At 40.9% G+C, this 17,856-nt stretch overlaps 1 protein-coding gene across 4 annotated transcripts in view; it reads left to right on the forward strand.

Annotated features, from left to right (window-relative positions):
* Nucleotides 1-5,173: 5,173 nt before the first annotated feature.
* FAM53A (family with sequence similarity 53 member A) overlaps nucleotides 5,174-17,856 on the forward strand; it is a 71,852-nt gene continuing 59,169 nt past the window's right edge. For 2 of the 4 annotated variants that reach the window (XM_068943598.1, XM_068943599.1), the window contains exon 1: nucleotides 5,249-5,281. The gene's annotated coding sequence lies outside the window, so the exon portion shown is untranslated. Of the gene's footprint in view, nucleotides 5,282-17,856 lie in introns of all 4 variants that reach the window. The other 2 variants (XM_068943597.1, XM_068943596.1) reach the window with 2 other exon arrangements.

The following is a 17,856-nucleotide window of genomic DNA, read 5'->3' on the forward strand; positions in this document are numbered from 1 at the left end:
AGCTGAAATGGCTCATATGGAAATACTATATTAAGCATGGTGAAACGTATCAAGTGAGATATGTTGTGCACAGTATATTTTAAGTACCAGTGCTTGTTAATCTAATTTATTTGTTGTGATCCGTGTTTCCTGCGTCTTCGTTTGGAAACCACTAGAGAAGTTTGTAAGATTTGTGCAAGCCCTGTCCTGACAGAAAACATGGGAACCTGAGAACTCAAGTAGCCCTCATGGCTGCACCTGGATGCAGCTGTCCCAGGCTCTTTTCAGGGAAAGCCGAGTTGGGGAAGAGCTAGGGGCTGAAAAAAGGCTCCGTTTGGAGGTGAATAAGCCATTATGTAAAGCAGGCAACTGTAGGGAAGGTCTAGGGAGGAAGTCCTATGTACTGATGTTGTGCAAAAAGAACAAGGCACTTGGCGATGTATGTAGGAGGGACTAGAAACTTGAGTAGGCAGAAGATGCTTTGGCTGAACTCTTAGCAATTTAGAGTTCTCATGAGTGGGGCTGTTCCTAGGGAATTGCAGTGAAAAGCAGAATAATGCTGTATCGGCTCAGTACTTGGAGCTCGATTTGCCCTTTAACAAATTTTGTGGCTAATTCATACCCTGAAAATGAAGTATATCCTGGCCAGATGGCTCCTTTTAAGAAGCAGGCAACTGTGTAGCTGGAGTAGCAGGCAATGGAGGTGAACCGCTGGGTGCAGGAAAAGGCAGCAGCCAACAAGGGGCACAGGACGGAGTCACCCTTCCATGAAATTCAATAAAACCTGATCTGGTTGTGATTAACTCAACTTTTTCAACATCCTTTTAAGAGTTCACAAGGAACGTAATGTCCAGCCAACTTGTAGCGGTATATGAGAGACTCCTGACTCTAATATCCCAAGATGTTGACCCTCTGTTCCAGATTTAGATGCTGAACACTGCTTTGCTTCTCAATTCCAGGCTATTTATTTAGCATTCTTACTGCTTGATCTTACTTGTTACAAACCCTTGAACGTAAGTTAAGGAAAAGCACCTCATAAAGAAAACAAATCGGCTTGAGCAGTCAGAGCAAGAGGTTAGTATTAAAACCACCAACTGATAAACATAGTTAGTGGCAGAACTTCCTCTTATGCCCAGAACCTGCATGCTCAGCTGTGAAACTGCTGCACAGAGAGAATGCAGAAGTATAAAAAGCATCTTTGATGAGGCTCACTATGCTCAAACATCTGCTGAAAACATGCAGGATATCATAGGACCCCTCAACACATAAACTGCGTCTCTTGTACCTGCTCTACATCGGACTCCAAAGTCAGCTCAGTTTCTTTTTCCTCACTCAGTAGCGTGGAGACCCCATGGGTCGGGAGATGGAAGCCAGATTGCCTGCTCGCTTCCTAGGGGGACTGCTAATTGACCCTGAGGTAAACAGGATCAGCAAAGGCTTTGTTTGTTCTGGAATCTTTCTGACAGGCCTTCAAAAATTTAACTTGTCTTCTGAAGCAGAGGCCCTATTTCCATTGTACGTATTTCATGGTGAAACAGATGAATGACTAATAATGATTGCGACACAAAGAGAAATACCATGATTTGGAATAAATTCCCCTGAGACTTGCTATCAACATCTTCACCCATTTACCTGTGTTGCTTCTATAAGTCATTAGAAATGACCATCGTAGGTAGCAAATGTAGGTAGCAAACTTTTGGCTTAGTAATATTAGCTAAGTAAAAGAGTAAAGAATGATTAGTATGCGAAGTAAAATATTTTTCTGATCAATTTGAAATAGCGTATTGGAAATGCCCATCTGAATTTATGAGCAACTGTGCATTTTAGAATGTCTGAACGATCTTTGCATTTTAATTTTTTAAAGCAATAACTAGATCATATAGCTGTTGGGTTCCTTATCTGCAAATAATAATTTAAAAAGTACTGAGCTGCATAGTCTCCTCTTTTCCTTTCTGGATCTTAGGTGGTAATTTACCCAGACTGGCAGCAGCTTAGTACCACACACATGGTGTTAAGGTTTATCTGTCGTTTTTGCAAAGCCAACATGTAATTCATGCCCATCTCCCATGTTCTCACTACAGAGAGAAAAACATTTCCTTTGCTTCCTGAATGACTGGAGCTAGGAGCTACGCATTTTGAGACGGGATGTAAGAGGAACTGCTGTTTCTATATGGAAAATAGGGATGAAGTTGGACCAAACTGATCCTATCATCCTGTATATGTAGTGGAGATACGCACATGCTTACTCCAGTACTTTGGGTACATAAAATAACCCATAAATTGTATCTTAGAGCCATCATGCCACACATGAGTTCCCATAGGTGAAAACCTCCTGAAGGTAATTCTGATTGTCTCATTGCACCTATTTCTGTCTGTGCTTTATTGTGAAGACAGCTTTGCGTTACTATCTCTTTAGGTTTTTTTTTTTTTTTTTCATTTAGAAACCTGTCTACATTCACGTCTCACTGTTTTGTTGGAAACAGATGGCTCTTCCTGGAGACACACAGCTGAGTGAACAGACATCGACCACTTTAACATGTGATAGCATGTTTGTAATTAGATATTTAAAGTGCTAGAGAATTACTGCTGAACCTTGTCATGGGGGAAATTTGGGTCTGTTTCCCAAGATCTGAATTATAAACTGGATCCCTGCCAGAGTTTTACTCTTGGGTATAAAATAAGAGAAGACTATGGTTGAGTACGGAATGCTATTTATTAAAGCTGCCACCTGCCCTGTCTCAGATATGATTGTTTACTCCTATGTCCCTAGCTTTTGTGGACCCTTGTGGTTGCACGTGGCTTGCCCCTGTGATAAACAGTGGGAAGTAATCAGTTGATCAGAGGAGGTACTACCTCTGCAACATCACTAGTTAAGTGGGCTTAGTTCCCCACCTATTTTAGGGCTACAGATGGCTGAAAGCAGCTCCACCTCATGAGATCAGAGTATCAGCCATTGAGGCAATGGAAAAAGGCTGATAAAGCTGGAGAAAAGAATGGAAGGTGATAAAAGAAGATGAGGGGAGAAAGATCTGAGCGCTACAGAAGAGGAGAAAGAAGACTTGAGAGTTATCTAATCCATCAGGTAATTTAATTACTGCAAAGTTTTTACTTTAGCTGTAGTATCCAGACTGTGGAACTTGAGAGCAGGAGCACAGATTGCTGGGGGAGTGAGGCTGTAGTCCTTTTCACATGCCTCCTCCATTGCTGCCGCAATGGCTGTGAAGTAAACAGCTGCAATCGAGAAGCAGTTTTAGAACCATGAAGTTCCCTCTGGTTTTACCTCACTTGCAGCAGAAATAGTGCAAGAGGTTGGAAGAAAGTATTGTGGCTTCACTGCAACATTAATATTTCAACACTATGAAAATGGTTTGGAAAAGTTGAAGTTGTAGGTAAGGGCAAATCTAATTTTTGCATTAAAATATCTCACCTTAGTCTGTTAAACTCCAGTGGGTAGAATACTTAGATACAGTGGTTGTGAAAGATAAAATTACACTATGATTTTTTTTTTTTTTTTTGGTTTTTACTAAACGGTTAATTCTAAGTTTGGATAAGGATTTAGCAATAAAATGCTTCAGGGATAAATTGTTTTCAGTGGGGAATTCTGTGTTCAAAACTGATTACAGGATGGAGCCAAATCCCTGCCAAAGATGTGGATAGGATCATGAAAGCAGATGAACTACAATTTCCCATGTACTAGAATTCACAATAAAGCCAGAAGCAAAATGAGCACAACTAGAAAGTATTTCAAGGGCCAGGACTGAACTATGGGAGAGAGCGGTGTACTTTTGTCTGTGGTCTTTCAATCACTTCCAAGATCTTTCTAAAGAAAGGTAAGTGTTGCTCTTCAGAGAACTAGTCTGCTAATTTAAATATTCATTGTACAATTTCAGAAAGGTACCTTGAAAAACTATTTGAAAAGATTTCAGCCTAAGGTTTATACAAATAAAATAAATATGCAAATGGCTTCAAGAAACCAGGTACTTCAGGGTTTGCGTAAGATGAAAAGGATGGGATGAGAGTGGTGAAGAACAAGCAGCAAAACCTAGTAAGGTTGATACGATGTTCGAAATACAATTAGTTCTAAATTATCAGCCTCCTAATGAAACTAGTTAAAATTTAAAGCCTGGAAAATACGCAAGCACAAGTAAGGATGTCCCAGGAACAGAGTTATGATTTAGACTCTGCATGGCAACGTTATCTTAGAGGCTGAATGCAGCACCATTTTGTAATTCATCAGAAACTTACAGGATGGGGACATAAAGTCAACCAAAAAACTTCTGGGTAAAAGGAAAGGTGAGGGAGTGAAACACAGCCCTCTGTTAACTCCATGTGCAAACACTAAAGAACAGGTTGCAGAAGGCTGAAATAGCAGATGCTTGTTAAAGGGATGCAAAGAGCTTGTTAACAGTTACCATTAACAAAAAATACCTGCACCGCAGTAACGTCAAGCCTGCAGGCAACAGTAAATCAGGGCTGGGTTTCTCATCACGGGGATTATGCACCCACATAAAGCAGCCTCTGCCCTGACAAGTGTACAAGGTAATTGCTCCAAACACATCCCACTTCCTCGCTACAGCTGACTCATAACCGCTTTTGAAAAACTCTCATAGGAGCATTTCTTGCAGAATAAGAAGCAGATGTGTGGTTCTTTTTTTCCCCTGGCCTCCCTTTTGAAAGGAAAGAGAAAATGGCACCACTTCCGCCTCTCCGTGGGGAGAGGCCGGCCCGGGCCCTGGCCCTGCCGCCGACGAGGCCGCCATGAGCTGACAGGGGCCGCGACCGCTTCCCGCCCTGCTCCAGCGCTGCCGCCAGCGCGCATGCGCGGGCCGCCCCACCGGGCGTGCGCAGCAAGGCCGGAGCCGCTCGGTGGAGCCGCGCGGCCTCCTAGCGGCTCCATCCGGGGGACGCGCTGACGTCATCGCCCCGGGCAAGGGGCGTAGCTTCCGCGCCCCTCACGGGCCCGTCTCCGCATGCTCCCTAGGTAGCCAATGAGAGAAGGGAGTAGCCCTGCCGCAATGCCTTGTGGGGGCTGTAGTCCAGTGTGCCCTCCCCGCCCCCCCTCCCCCCCCCGGCATCACAGCTGCGCGTCCCGGTTGGGAGCGGGCCCACCCCCCGCCCCTTGTGGGCTGGGGCCAACGCTCAGGCCGCCCAATGGTAGCGCGGGTCAAAGGGCAGCGGGCGGGCAGCTCGGCCAATGGGAGCGGGCAGATGCCGGGAGGGGGAGGAGCCTGTTGTGTTTTGTTCAATTGCCATTGAGAAGCGTTGTTCATATGCGGAGGGGAGGCGGCCCGGCCGGGCGCAGGTACGGGCTGTGGGCGCCCTGCCGGGGTGGGGGGGAGGGTGAGGGGGTCGCGAGGGCAGCCGGCAGGTAACGGCCGTTGGGGGCGGCGGGGGGGGGGGCGCCAACGGCCGCGGGGCCTGAGGGCGGAGGGGCGCCCTCGGGCCGGGGGGGACCGGGCTGGGCCCCTCCGTGAGCCGTGCGCCAAGGAGCTGGGCCGGGGGGGGGGGCGAGGCCCCTCGCGGAGTGGGGGGCGCTGCGGCCGGGGGGCTGCGGGGAGGAGGTGCGGGAAGGGATGGGGGGGGGGTCACCCGCCAGCAGCACCCCCGTGCTGCTCTGAAACTGCTGGTTCCGATCCCCATCCACCTCCTTATATACGTGCGTGAATATGTACACATGTATATTTATTTTTGCCGTTGAGGCTAGGGAGACATGATCCTTCGGCAGAGGCTCGAGGTAAAGGTTAGCTCTGTTCTGCCCTTCCATTAGTTTCAGAGTTCGCGTAAAAGCAACACGGGAGCTGCCTAATGCACTGGTGGAAGGAAGGCTTATTAGCATTAATAATTGCTCCTCGGGATGGAAATTGACGTTTGCTGTGTTTCAGTGCTGCGCCTTGCAAAACGGAGCTGCCGCTCCAGGCGAGGGCTCTGGCCTGTACTGCGCGTTCCGGGAGGGGAACAGGCTTTGGCGATCGTGGAGACACGAGCTCCGGGCAGGCAGCCTTTTGTGAGATGTAGAAAAACATGTTTGTGTGTATATATGTACATACCGAAGTGTTTGGAGACGGTTCTTCCTTCTGTTGCTCAAGGATAGAGTTACGTCAGAGTAGGTGCATGCTTGCAACAATAGCTGCTTGGCAAACTGCTGCAAATGTTTTTATTATTCCTGGTAATAAACTGTGCCTTTTTTTCTTTCTCCTCCCCTCAGCAATATGAAAGTCGGTTTCTTATTTATGGCTTAGAAGTATAAAGACTTGTTGGATTAAAAAGAGCAAGTTTGAGATTTAAGAGTAAATATGCTCTCAGGTTGTATTATTCTAGCCCTTCCAAGGGCAGTAACGTGGCTTTGTTCTGATTATTTGACTTATTAAAGGTCTCCTTTCCTGTGCAGCCTGTGTTGAAGGCTAAATAAAATTGTGTACTTGAAATTTTGGATGCCGTTTAAAGAGGTCACTTTGGGTCTCATGAGACAGGCTGGCTGTTGCAGATGATCCTCTCATTTAGCAATGCATCAGTTATCTTGACTCTTCTGGCAGAGATCTGAAAGTTAAGCCATTTTCCCTTTAGTTAAATCATGTAGCCATCATAACTATTCAGAAAATAGCTGTTACAAAAATAGTGCTTTGTAGCAGTGTTAGAACTTTTGGGTTGCTCGGCTGAGAGTGGCTTGGTGAGTCAGACCAGATAAGAGACTGGCTTTTAATGTGCATGCTGAGTTCTAGGCCTCAGGATGAGTTGAGCCAGCTGGTCAAATCTATTTTCTGGTTCACTGTGCTTACATTAAAATTAGCTCCTGAGAACAGTTATTACAGCCTTTACTGTTACATTGCCTTCAATTCATATGCCTCGCTGCAGTAAAATGTTTTCGTCAAAGCCGTTTTTGGCAACAACCAGTAAGTTTGCGTGTGGTGTGGCAAGCTAAAATGTTTTTGGATATGTTTTAGTTGTGAATTATCTGTTTGCTGCAAAGCAGACTTATGAAATCTGGAATACAATGTTTCCTGAATAGTAAAAACTTTCCTAATGAAATGTGATTTTTTTGTGATCTGGCTTTATTAGTGATATAGCGTACGTGATGAAGCCAGAAGGGCTTCTATCTTTACAACTATTGCACTTCTGAAACTGCCTGGAAGACTTGCACTCAGCGGCAAGAGATTTTGTTTTAGCTCCCTACACGTGGCAGCTCAAGCAGTTTAAAATAAGCTAGGCTCTATATTGTTAACATGGCGCTCCTAATTTAAAAAAAAGAAGTTTACAACAGGTTTATTTGAATTTCTGGGAAATATTATCTGCATTAATCTTGATCTTTTCAATGATCTGTGTCTTTTTGTCAGTAACAAGAGTCTACTCTTCCATTATATGGAACTATATAGTAGTTATTGGACATAAATCTAAAATACTAATCTGCAGGATCATCTCCCTAATGCTATCGTTTTAGGGTATTCTGTGTTGTGGTACTCTGGCTGGCCTATAAAGGCTGTGCCAGCCAGTTTGTAACCCGCAGATTTCTTGAGAATGTAAAGTCATATAATTGGGTGTTTTAAAACTGGTATAGTAGAACTTCTCTGTTTCCTCTTGGATGCTAGTTTTTTGCAGGGTACTATGGTTTGGGAGAATTAGGAGGCTGAAAGAAGACAGATTGTTTGTATTCTCAACTATCTGAGTTAAGCTTTGGAAGCTTAGTATATGTCATAAAGCTATATTTATGAAAATCTAATTGACAGATGAACAGAAAGCTTGACCCTGAGATCATTTTCATTTTATTACATCTGATTTAAAAAAAAAAAAAATAAATGCTATGTAGGATTTCTTCTTTCTTATAGAAATTCCTCTACAGTCTGGTAGCCATTATTGCAGCACCCTTTTTTTCCTCTCTTCTCCTTTTCCCTTCTCTCTTTCACCCCCTTCCTCTTGTGCTGTGCTCCCCCCATCTACATTCCTTTGTGCTAACAGTGATGATGGCAGTTCTAGTTGCCTCCTGTGGTTTGATAGATTATTCCCTCTAGAAACATGTGCACTTAAAACTTTCCAAAGTTTTTTTTTCTCCTACATTTCTGATGCTGTTTTGAGAGTTTTATTCTAAGAATTTATTCTTTCTGTTTGTGCTTTGAATTTTCTTAGGTTAAAGGTTTAACAAGACTTCTCACTAATGGAAAGTGTTAGTATTTATATCTTGACTTACATTTCTTTTTGCATATTTTGGAGGTGATAATATACACAGCAAATCTGCCTTTTGGCAATGGTGAGTTTCCTTCTCCCCTGCAAATGTGCAGGCGTTGTGGTTTGTTGTGTTCTGTGTGTGTTTTTTTTTCTTTTTTTTAACCCTCTGTTTACTTTAAATTTTCATTTCTATAACATAAACCTTTTGGGCTATTTTTAGACTACTACATTTCTGAGGTCTGATATTTATGTAAGAATGGTCTTGCAGATAAATGTTCACAAAACCTTAACTGGTCTTTAGTCTTATTGCATCAATGTCCAAAATTAAAAATTTTGAAATACATCATAGAAGAACATGTAAGAGGCTCCTGTCCACTTCCACTATTTCCTCCAAGTTGTTTTGAACTCCTCTATTCTTCAGAAACATCTGTTGTTTTTTATGTAGAATCTAGAAGAAACAAACTTAATGGTGGGGACACACACCAAACATGCAAAGTGCTATATGAGCACTTCTGGAGGAGACAAGGTTAATGAACAAAAGATAGCTCTTTTCCTAGCCTCAAATTTCTTCCCTAGAATTAGTGAAATGGGCTATCTAAGCTATGTAAACTCCTTGTAATTCAATGGCTGGTTTTTTTGGTAGGCAACCTGTTTTAGTTTGACTGTGTATACCTGAGAAGTAGCCATTTATGCTGACAACTTATTTCTAGACATGTCATGAAGTTTTTGTGGTTAACAGTAGCTTTGCTGTCAGTGAAATACTGTAATCCAGTGATGAAAGAGTTGATGCAGAAATCCAAACTTTGTTGTTTTCTCTTAACTGCAAGCCCTCTGCTAGAGGGATCAAGACAGTCAGATTTTCAGAAAATGGATTGCCTTAGGGATGTTCTTTAAAATGTCTGTTTAAAAAAAAAAAACATTTTTTTAACTCCCCAGTAGACTTTTGTTTTTTTACAGTCTGTGGTGATCAAACTGGATATTGCAGCCTTATGTGATTATAGAAGAATCTGATGTCAAGGTGATCGAAAATCAGCTCTTCAATATTGCCCTTTCTACCTTTTGTGCTAGTTTGTTTATGTTGGTTCCGTTTTGGAAATAACGTTATCACTAAGCTGGCAAGAAACTCCTAAACTGTTCATGTTTTGTAGTGGGCAGAAGTAACTTCTGAAGGCAGCATTTCTGTTACTGTTTAGGTTGCTGGTGTGGGAAATAGACAGGGTTGTTACTAAATGCGTTATTTAGCTTATGACTGTTAGGTTACTGATAGCGGTATTTTATGCAAATAGTTTAAAATTATGCTTTTAAAAATATAAAACACTTAAATTATTTTTAAATGCGAAAAAAATTCATTCGGTTATAAAAATAAAACTAGTTTACTTTCCTCTCCTTGAACTTGGTTGTAACTTATTGAAACAATATCATGTATTTTATAGTTCTTGTGTGTTAGAAATAAGATTGAGTCCTACGATTAGCTAATATTAGCACTATTCCTCTGAATTTAGTACTGCAACACTGCAATTTCCAGTGAAAAATTAAACTCTAATGTAGTTAAGTACTGGAAAAATACTTTCAGGGATTGGTCAAATTGTAGGACTAGAGCTCTGGACCAACTCAAAGAGCCTTGCCCAGTAACAATTGGAACCGATTGCTCTTCCACAAGTGTAAGTCTGTTTGTACAGATAGAACTAAGAGTGTGAAATCAAACAATATTTGCCTAGAGCTGATGTGAGAAGTGTCATTTGCAAAACTGTCTCAGTATACTGAGATGTGTGTCACTGTGGAAAAAGCATTTGAGAAGGGAGAAAGCCATTTCTCCATTTATTCAGCTTTTATTGTTAGAACCCAACTGGTCCAGCAGAAGGTTTGGTGAGAATTGCTACAGCATTGTCTACCCTTACTTCTGTGCTTTAGACTACTTGAGATCTGCAGTGCTGGAAGGCAGGGTCTGCGCTCCCTTTTTCTGAAGAATACCTGTTTTTTCTTAACAGCCACTGTTTGGGCAGTTGGTTTGGTGTTGATTTGTTAATACATGTCTCATTGGCTTGTGAAAGATTGCATTTGCAATTTAGTGATTTTTGTTTTAAAGTTGGGGTGTGCCAGGTTTTGGGGGAAAAAAAAAACACACACTCTCTCTCTCTCTCTTTACTCTCCAATGAGACTTCAGACAAGACCGTGATAACATTCTTCTCTTCTACCGCCTCTTCCCTTGAGCCGTGAATGGGAATAATAGGAACTTCTGCTAGTGTTATTAACTTGAGGTCTCTAATTTCCATCTCAAATAACTTAGTGAGCAGCATTAATGCCTTTGAGGAGTTTGGATGAGGGGGGAAAAAAAACTTAATTTGTAGGGTAAATGTGTTTAACCTAACTGGGCTGTACAGATTATTATTGTGACATCTTTAATTTTTTGCTATGTAGTTTATGTTGATGCAAATGGTACTAAATCATACCTTTAGTACTGTACACATAGTACACATTGTGCATCACCTTCATTGTGGCTGCACGCTTTGTAGTAATAAAGTATCCCTGACTAGCTTGCATTTTATACAGAGTGGCTGCTAGTGGATGCTGTGTGATGCTTGACTTCTTAATTCTGTCATTCAAAGTTTGCTTATAGGGCAAATCCTTGTTCTAAAGGTGCTGCTATCTTTAATTCCCCCCTGCCTTCCCACTGAAAAATGCACTTGTCTTCCTTTCTTCAAGTACTCAGTTGGTTTGATCCCTCATTTTTAGAGGTGTGGAAGTCCAACATGCCAGTGGCAGAAAGCCCCGTGTCCTTTGGATCCGTCAAACCCTGTAGCTTTGTCAACTTCCTGAGTCCAAAAGATGTCCCTAGTGTGCAAAATATGAAGAGTGTGTTTAAATTTAGAGGCTTAGGCGTGCTGTAGAATGTGAATCAGTGTGGAGTTGTGTATCCATTCAGCCTCAAGCACGTTCCCACATTTGCTGGTTTCTCTCTCTTTTGCAGCTCACTCTTCCTTATACAACACATGGATGGCTGAGGAGGTTGCAGGTAGCTTTTATATCACTGTGTGAGCCAGCTTTGCTTTCACAATATAGTAGACTTCTCTTCTGTGTTTAGGCGCTTAGAATCTGTTTGTATGGCAAGGTAGTCCTTTGGCAGTTAAATTATACAATCCTAATTTAAAAAACGGAACCAGAAACCTTTTGGCTTAGTTATGCCAGTCTAATAGTAGTGGCAAATTATTATTCATGATATCCTGTTTGGAATTGGGTGAATTGAACATAGTAGTGCGTAAACTTGCCTTACTACTGCTGCGTTGTGGAGTTTAATGTGATGCAGTATTTAGTGAGAAAGGAGTAGCAAAAACACCATCAAATAGTTATTTATGTATGTAAATTGGCTAAAATACGGGATTTATTTCTTGTTGTGGGGGAGGGAAAGGAATGGAAACCTAAAGCCTTATCTTTTCATTATTGTTTCACTTCTGTGACTTTTAAACAAAGTTGAGGCTTGATGAGTTTGAGAAGCCTACCTAACTTGAGGGCTTAAACTTAAGTGCCATACCTTGCTGTAAGGGGCTGTTGAAAGATAAGATATAATGGCAAAGTTACTATTTAGAAGAAGATATTACTGTCACTGGAACATATGGATAAAGTTTAGCGTGTTCACTTCTCGGAACGTGTGGTAGTCTACTTGAGTTAGTTATGTGTGTACTTGCTTATCTCATCGTCTTCCATTAGCACTACATCCTGAGCAGACCTGTCTAATATTTGAGTAAGAAATTGCTGAACTCCTGGAGAGTAGCATGGACTGTGATTTTTTTTTTTTTTTTTTCTTCCTATTCTCTTGCTTCACAGATCTAGTCAGAAGGATGACATTTATAGCTAATCAGAGGGGTCCCTGGAAAACTATTTCTAGTACTGGAAATACTAAGTTGTTTTTCTTTATAACAGCTTGTGTCTAACTTTTTATGACTGTTTTACGCTTAAACTGTTCCTCAGAGTTCCTTCTTCTGCAGTTTGGTGACTTTAGATCTTTACAACTTGAATGTGAGCATGTAACTTAGGTTCTCTCAGCCACAGACTTCCTTGTGACTGACTGACTGTAGCTAGGGCCGTCTGCTTCAACTCCCCATCTGTAAAATCTAGGATATGTTAGTTTTCATTTTGGAGGATTTAATTTACATACACGGGAAGTCTTAACCAAGCTGAAGGCTGTAATTGTAGTAGAAGGTGAATATATTTTTGTGAGGACACATTGTGATACTGCATCAGTGAAAGCTTTTGCGTCATGTGCTGCAATGTTTGTTACAGGCTCTTAGATAGCTCAGGAAGCTGTGTATATTCAGCCTTCTGATTCTGATGCCCCTTAGTCAGAGGAGAAGTGTACCACAGTGTTGCTAGAAAATTACTTACCGTAAGAGATAATTTGGGTTGATCTGTTTCTGTATGAAGAAAATATGTGGCAGCTGTGGCTATTTTACTCTGCAACAAAAAGAGAAAAAACTGAATGTGCGAATGTCAGGCTAAGAATCCTGAAGTTGTAATTTGCACATCAGAAGGCTAACTTCTAGCTCATTCAGAATACACATGTTCGGTAAGAGGATAAGCAAAGACATTACAGTAGCTTGAAATGGAGATAGCCCTAAGGAAAGTAGGGCTGAGAAGTGTGTGGGTTAGTTGAGTCCCTTGCCCCATGACAGGCTTACACATACTTAATGTGATTCTTATTGCTTGACTAGTTCTCAAACTCTGCTTTCTTTTCAGCCCAGCGCTTAGCTCAGTATTAAACATTTTTGGGTGTAAAACTAGACATTTTCCTTGTTGTAGTTCATGTTTACTCCCTAACTGTGATGTATGTGAAGGACCGCTATTTTTACCCTATGCTATTCTTTTAAAAATATTTGAACTAGTATTTGTCATGTTCCTGTTTCCTGCATGTTCCGTTTTTCCCTCCTCCAAACATACAGCCTTGTGGTACTTCTGGCCTGAATAAACCTAGTGTATCCAGTTCTTCCTGGGAGGTCATGGGTTTTTCAGCTCTAACCATTCTTGTTCTTTTCTAAACTCTCCAGTTAGTTCACATTGGTCTTTAAGCGTGGTTCTTAAAGGCCCAGCTTTGTCCTCCAACTGAGGCTTTTCTGTATTGAGTGGAGTAGAGAAACTGTTTCATGTGCCCAGGAGCTGACATTCCTGTTTGTGCACCCCCATACATTTGACTTTCTTACAACAGCTTAGTGCTTGTTTCATGATCAGCTTGTTGGTCCAATGTAACCCACAGCTTTCTTCTGAAGGACCCATCTTGCTATTTGCTCTGTTAATTATTCCCACCTGAGAGTACTTTGTACCTGTCTCTATTGAATTGTTTGGGGTTTTTTTTTTTTGAACAGATTTCCAGTTTCTCAGTTATGCAGAAAGTTAGTTCTATCTTACGGTTCTTCCCAGCTTTGTCCACTGTATGACAAGCTTACTCTGTTTTCCACCATCTGTTGCTGGTAACAAAATCAGTGAACTGAACTGGGCTCCTGTTTGGTACGTTGTCACATGCTGGCTAAGCCCTTGATAACTGCTGTCTTGGTATGGTTATCTGACAAGTTTTGCATTCGCTATAGACCGTTTTGCTTACATCAGAAGTCTTTTGAAATTCCAGATATATGAACTCTGTAGGTTCTGTCCTGTCCCTAAAGCCTGTTACTCTATCAAAGCAGAGTTCTTACTTGACACGTGATTCCTAATGAACCTGGTGGGTGCTACTCATCTCCTTGTTACCTTTTAGCGCTTGCAACAGTGTGTGAGTGTTTGGTTTTGTTCGTTTTCCTCCTCCTCACAGAATTCTGCTGAAATCTGAGGAATTGGGAATGAGTAAAATCAATTTTGACTCTTTACTTGTTCTGAAGGCACACCTAGAGTGAAGGCAGACTTAGCTTCTGAAACTGATGTCCAAAATTTTTTTTAAAAAGTTCCTGATTACATTCAAATTTATGATATAGCAGCCTAAATCTGTTATCTTGCAAATAATTCCAGGTGTTGTGGAGTCACTCTGAAGCCATCAGTCGTTACTTTGAAGTTAGGATTGTTTTAAACACCCCCTTCTTAGGATAAGCTTCCTTCTACATTGCAAGCTAGGTATTGAAATATAACATGATTTTTATTTTTTCTTTTTTAGGGTACTTCAATTAAGTATTTGTTGAGTCTTCTGTAGTATCAACACTCTTTCTGAAAACTTGCTTCTCGTGACTTCTCCCCTACCTCACTGCATCACAACTTGATTCATGTAGAAAGCTTGCCCTTCACAGAGAAAGGTTTCCTTGAGCTCTGTCTCTGTCATGTTCTGTAAATACTTTTCACTTGTTGCTCCTCCAACCTCTGTCTGTGTAAAGCTTCAAAATATTTGCATCTTCACCTTCTGGTAATTTCCTCGGTCTCATTCTGATCATGGCACTGATTACAGTGCCTACATGTGCAGCAGTTTATGCTTATGCCCCAGATATGTTCAAGTGCAGTTAAGTACTGCAGTTTGTCTAGAAAAAGTTCACTTCCAATTTTGATGCAACTAGCTACAAGTTGTAATAACTTGTCTTATAACTATTCTTAGGCTTTTCATTATGTGCTCTAAGGAGACAGACATCTGTTTTTCAAAATCATGCTGGAGTCTTAAATTCAGTGGGAGTTTAGTTTGATAATCCTTCTGCGAAACTGCCTAATACTTGTTACTAGCATTGTAGTTAAGATTACTTCAGTGATCGTTTTAACCGACAACGTGCTTCCAAAAAAGTAAGGCAACATCTCTTGGAGTTGAGGAGTTAGAGGCGATGTGAATGGTAAAACGTGCATTGAGCATTGCTTAGAACGTTAGCACTTGTTTGCATTTTGCTATGAGAGGAAGTATAGTTGCTTATTTTTAACTTTACAAAAAAAGTAAAGGGCTTTTTGTTTGCTTGTATTTGTGTAATGCCATATCTTTAAAAAAAAGAATTGCACAGTAACTCTCAAACTGTTAGGACAGAAGTAGCTTCATACCATTATCCCGGATCTTCATTTCTATCTATGGAATGGTAGGACTGAGAAATAGCCCCCTAGTCTTGCTAAGGAGGTGGTGGCTGGCATGGAATGGGGATGCGATTCCTGTCCTCAGGCTGGTGTTTCTTCGCTTAGCTTCTAACATCTTCAGCTAAATTAATTATTGCAAGCTCCTTTAATAATCAAAGATAGATGATGGGGATTGTACTTTTAGGATGCAGTGCTGGTGTTTGTTTAGCTAGATGCATCCAGCTGCCAGTGATATCTGTTTGTTAAGACTATATTTAAGAAATATGTGTAAATCGATGAAGCTTCACCACTTTCTAATGTAATAAAATATAAAGCTTTAGCTGCTTTGGGTGGGACCTGAGACTAAACTTCATGTACCTGCTGCTAATCGGTCTTTTAAATCAAAAATCAATTAATCCATTTGATTTAATATTGAATCTTCCAAACAGTATTTACATTTCAAATAAACTTAATTGAAAGCAAAATAATATTTGACTCTGATCATCCTAGCTGTCTGTGATCGCCCTTTCCATGAGGGCTTTGAAAGTGCTAAGAAGGTGGGGAAACCTTCCCTTCCCCTCCCTTACTTTTCAGTCGAACATGAGGTCTGAGAGATCACATAAAACCAAATCTCTTTCTAAATTCTGAACTAGTTATTGAACTTAAACTGAGCCAAACTGAAATGGAGAAAATACTTTTTGCACCTGCGGAAAAGGCTGCAGCTGTCAAAAGCTGGTTACTGTTACAACACTTCTTGGCTCCAGGTGCTCAGCCACTGACTTCCTTAACTCAGTGACTTGGCTTTTCAGAACTTCAGAAAACATTTTACTGCTTTATACAAACTAGTATACCTAAATCTTGGCGTGAGTGAAACGTCAGAATCCCAGATGTAATTTCAGAGGCTTATTTTAAAGCGTGTCTAAATAAAGCATACTTGTTATCAGTGTTGAAAGTTCATTTGAAACATTGAGAGCTTTCACATGAAGAGCTGAAAGGAGAAGCTTGCATCTCTTACTGTTGACTTTATCAGATAAATCTTTACTGTTTTGTCCTTCAACTTGGCTAACAGAAGCTGATCTTGTCAGAATGCGGTGATCTGTAAACATAATTGCCCAAGTGGGAGGACACAGATTTCCCTTCTAAACACTCGTAGTCCTGTCTTCTCTTGGACTACGTTGCCTGCAGATGTATATGTTTGACTTACTAGCCAAGCAACTTATCTTCTACTGTTTAAAGCTGCCAAACTTCTGTCTAGATCAGTGAAGATCAAAACAGTAGCTCCCATCCCCGTTTCCACAGAGATGACTGCCTTGCACTTTTGACCGCACTAAAAAACGATTGTTCTGCCCTGTGCAAACTGAGGTACAGTCCATAATATTTGTGCCCTGATCAGCACCTTGTGTCCACTTGCTTCCCATACAGAAGGATGTTTTTTGCATTAAAGCTTTATACCCTCTACTGTGAGTAGACTCCATGATCTACAGTCCTAGTGACTTCTTTGAATCCACTTTGGCATGTGAATTTATCCTTAGAGCTCACTTGTAGAATTAGTGACTCATTCATTAAACATCTGATAGTGTTGAGGTAGTGCACAATGAAAGCGCTGATCTCTTTCATTAAGCAAGAAGGTCTGAAAATAACTTCTTTCAGTACTTTAAAAAAAAAAAATGAAATGGAGTTCATTTTTAAACTATTTTTTTCTGACCTAGCGTAACTGTCTTCTCTTATGTGATAAAACTTCATTTGTCTAATGAGATTTCTTTTAGTTCATGTAATTGTTGCAAATGGTTTTTCCTCAGTACCTACTGCAATTCTGCACCCCTTAGTCTGTGTCTTGACCCCGAACACAGCACTTCCTGAATCCAGCTGTTCAGTGTGCTATTAAAGAGTGAATGCATAGACAAAGAAAGCGGTTATCTTGCTTTTGGAATGGCCTAATGAACTAGGAAATCTTAAGCTACATAGCTCAACTGAATTTATTTTTATTGAAGTAGCTTAAGCCTGGTGAGAGGGATGTCCATGATGATGCTTCAGGCAACATCTGAAATGAATGTTGAAAGTGCACACAACATGAACTGTCTTTGTATTTTGTTCCCTGACGGTTGTGGATTTTGATTTCTGATCTGCTCATGCTTGGAGCATATTTGATTTCTTTCTGAGGGTTCATGAAAGATGTCAAAAAGAAAACCAGATTTGTGTGTAATAAAGCAGTACATATGTAAGGCAGACCTCTTCAAAGATTTCACCGTTAGAAAGCTTCTGGAGATGTGCAAAAGAAAGTTGGAAACAAACATATGCTAAGTTGAGGTAGTTTAGCACAGTAAGGATAAGTCACTAAAGGGCATCAGCAGCAACTTTTTCAAGTTACCATTTAGTTTTGCTTTTTGGTATTCATAGTGTGATGTCTGAGACTGCTTATGTTATTTAAAAAAAAAAAAGTGCTTGATACTTGAAAGCTATGTGGCCTTTTTTTTTTTTTAATTTGAGTTCTAATGGATCATGTAACTAGAATGATGTTCTCTCTGTGTACCTCTCTTTAAAGGTCTTGAAGTGTTGTCACCTACCAGGTGAATTAAAATTTTTCTCTTGAAGGTTTCTTGAGTAACAGATTACAGATGTTCAGTTATGATTGAGAATAAGTTTGGGCCATGGAAGGGAACTTGACTCGTCTGTTAAGCATGATATCTTATATCAGTTCAGCGTGCTTCCATGCCCTTTCAAGATAGA

This window comes from Struthio camelus, chromosome 4 (assembly GCF_040807025.1).
Source record: "Struthio camelus isolate bStrCam1 chromosome 4, bStrCam1.hap1, whole genome shotgun sequence".
NCBI classification, from domain to species: domain Eukaryota; kingdom Metazoa; phylum Chordata; class Aves; order Struthioniformes; family Struthionidae; genus Struthio; species Struthio camelus.